This window comes from Brassica oleracea, unplaced genomic scaffold (assembly GCF_000695525.1).
Source record: "Brassica oleracea var. oleracea cultivar TO1000 unplaced genomic scaffold, BOL UnpScaffold02097, whole genome shotgun sequence".
In the NCBI taxonomy this organism is placed as follows: domain Eukaryota; kingdom Viridiplantae; phylum Streptophyta; class Magnoliopsida; order Brassicales; family Brassicaceae; genus Brassica; species Brassica oleracea.
In genome coordinates, this window is record NW_013618628.1 from 1 (window position 1) to 2704 (window position 2704).

The 2704-nt window shown below is 36.6% G+C and overlaps 1 pseudogene; it reads left to right on the forward strand.

Annotated features, from left to right (window-relative positions):
• Positions 1 to 480: 480 nt before the first annotated feature.
• On the forward strand, positions 481 to 2119 carry LOC106321590 (annotated as a pseudogene).
• The last annotated feature ends 585 nt before the right edge of the window (positions 2120 to 2704 follow it).

A 2704-nucleotide genomic window follows, 5' to 3' on the forward strand; every position in this document is an offset into this window, starting at 1 on the left:
CAACCAACAAAACATATCTCAAAAACTAGATATTCAACGGCATCTTTGTTCTTATGTTTCTGTTATGTTTTGGGTTATTTTTCACCGGATTATCCAAATCGTTGATAACACTCACTATATATTTATATCCACGCTATTAGTGAATCCTAGCCTAGTCTCGTACAGTTTTGGTTAAATCCTCCCTTCTCCCAATCTGATAATGAGTTGACCTTTTTTATCCAAACGTAAAACGTTTATGGATAAACCGACACTGTTCACCTGTTGGGCCCTTTTTTGTGTTTGCCTGGAATAAGATAGGTATTGGGCCAATTTGTTCACATTAACTAAGTAAGATTTAAATTTTTCTCTCAATATATAGATTTTTCTCGTAATATACATTTTTGTTACTTCTAAAGGGCGGTGATACACCAAACCCTAGTTCTATCTTTTCTTATATATGTATGTGTAAGCACAATAGTTTTCTTACCGAAACCGAAAAAGATGGCGCCTCCAAAAGAGAAGAAACAAAAGCTTAGCACATCTGAAACCATAAGTCCCTCTCTCTCAAAGATGAAGAAGAAGAAGAATAAGAGGAAGAAGAGGGTGAGCAAATCACTAATAACCTCAAGTCCCTCTCACTCAGAGAAGGATTTGGTAACCCTAAGCCCCCTCCAATCTCAAAGGTTAATGTGGAGAAAGCAATGAAGAAGCAAAACGATGTGGCTATGTTTCTTACGGAGAAAGTTATCTCTGCCGTAGCTAAAAACTCAAACTTCGTCTTCTCTCCTGCATCCATCAACGCCGCTCTAACCATGGTCGCTGCTAGCTCCAAAGAGGAACAACTAACATCGTCCATCTTATCCTTCCTTAGGTCCTATTCAATGGATGAGCTCAAAGCTGTTTTCAGCGAGATCGCTACCATCGTCCTCGCCGACGGAAGCGCAAGCAGTGGCCCTAAGATCTCGAACGTTAATGGAGTGTGAATTTCTTCAAGGCTACTTGCGCTCTTGTTGATTTCCGATTCAAGGTTAGTTTTATATTAGGTTAAGTGCTCGTGTGAAACTGTCTTGGGTTAATAAGAGTTAATCTTTGCTCATAGATAAAATGGGTTTAGTGTTTGTGTCAAAACTGTATTAGGTTAACATTAAGAGTTTGTGAATCTATCTCATAGATAATAGACAGGGCTGTCCTTGGCATAGCCAAATTATTGATAAATTGGTATATGACCCCTATTTTTTTAATTATAAATAAATAAAAGGCCTTTAGATTTATTTTTAAAAAATTATTAAGACCTTATTAAATTGCCTATAGTTTTTTATATTATAGGAGATATATGTACATTTCCTAGCCATACAATTTCTGATAAATCAGCTTTATTTGAAACACTTAAAACATAGGCTGAAGAAGTGCGTGAGGAGGTGAATGCTTGGGCTTCAAGTCACACCAATGGTCTCATCAAAGTTATTCTTCCTCCTGGATCCGTTACAAGCGAGACCGCCTCTATTTTTGGAAACGCAATCTACTTCAAAGGAACCTGGGAAGAAAAATTCCCAAAGTCTTTGACAAGACACTTTGACTTTCACCTTCTCAATGGCAAATCAGTCTCTGCCTTTCATGACGAACCATAAGAAGCAATACGTTGAGCAGTACAACGGTTTCAAGGTCCTTAAGCTGCCATTTCGACAATGCGGTGATATCAATCGCCAATATTCAATGTATTTCTACCTACCGGACGCCAAGGATGGATTGAATAGTCTGGGTCAAGAGGGTGGCATCATCATCATCTACTCTTGGATTCTTGGATAGTCACACTCCAATAAAACAAGTTGAAGTTGGAGTGTTCAGAATCCCAAAGTTTAAGATAGATTTCGGGTTTGAGGCTTCAAAGGCTTTCAATGGATTGAATCTGGATTCGCTTTCACTGAACCATAAAGCTTTGGTTGAGATCGATGAAGATGGTGCAGAGGCTGCGGCTGTTACTGTTTTAAGATGCTGTAGTGGTGGTAGAGGCTTCAGCAGTGGTAGGAGGATAGATTTTGTGGCTGATCATCCATTTCTTTTTATGATTAGAGAAGACAAAACTGGAACGGTTCTGTTCGTTGGTCAGATCTTTGATCCTTCTAAATCTGCTTCTGCTTAGGACTTTTGAAGTTTCATTTTCTTTTCCTGTTTATGGTACAGTTATGATTCCATATTTTTATATTTGGTTTTGGTTTTGAAACTTGAGTTTTCTGTTGTTTGTTTTGATTAGTATGATTGCAAAGGCAGCTTCTTTTATTTTGAACATCATTGCAAAGATAGCTAATCCCCTATATATTAAAAAAAAACATTTGTCATCAATGTCTTTACGCTATATTCGCCACGTGACAGTTTCACGTCGATTTCAATTTGAGTATGCTAACGTGTCGGCTTCACAATCATTTAAAAATTAATGCGTTCACATACTAATTTTTTTTTAATCCGCCGCAGATAATTTAATGTGTTCGTACTAAATTTTTTTTTAATCATGTCATTTTTAGTTCATGCATTTTTAACATTTGCATTAGTGAACTGAAATTTTTTTCGTACAACTATTGAATAATATCATTTTGAAAGAAAAAATTACAAAATCATTAAGATTTGCATCAACTAAAATGTTGGAATGAGAATTTTTTAGAAAGTGAAAGTTTTGTATCTTGCCGAACTTAGCCATGTTTGAGGCTTATGCACACGAGGACAATAAATA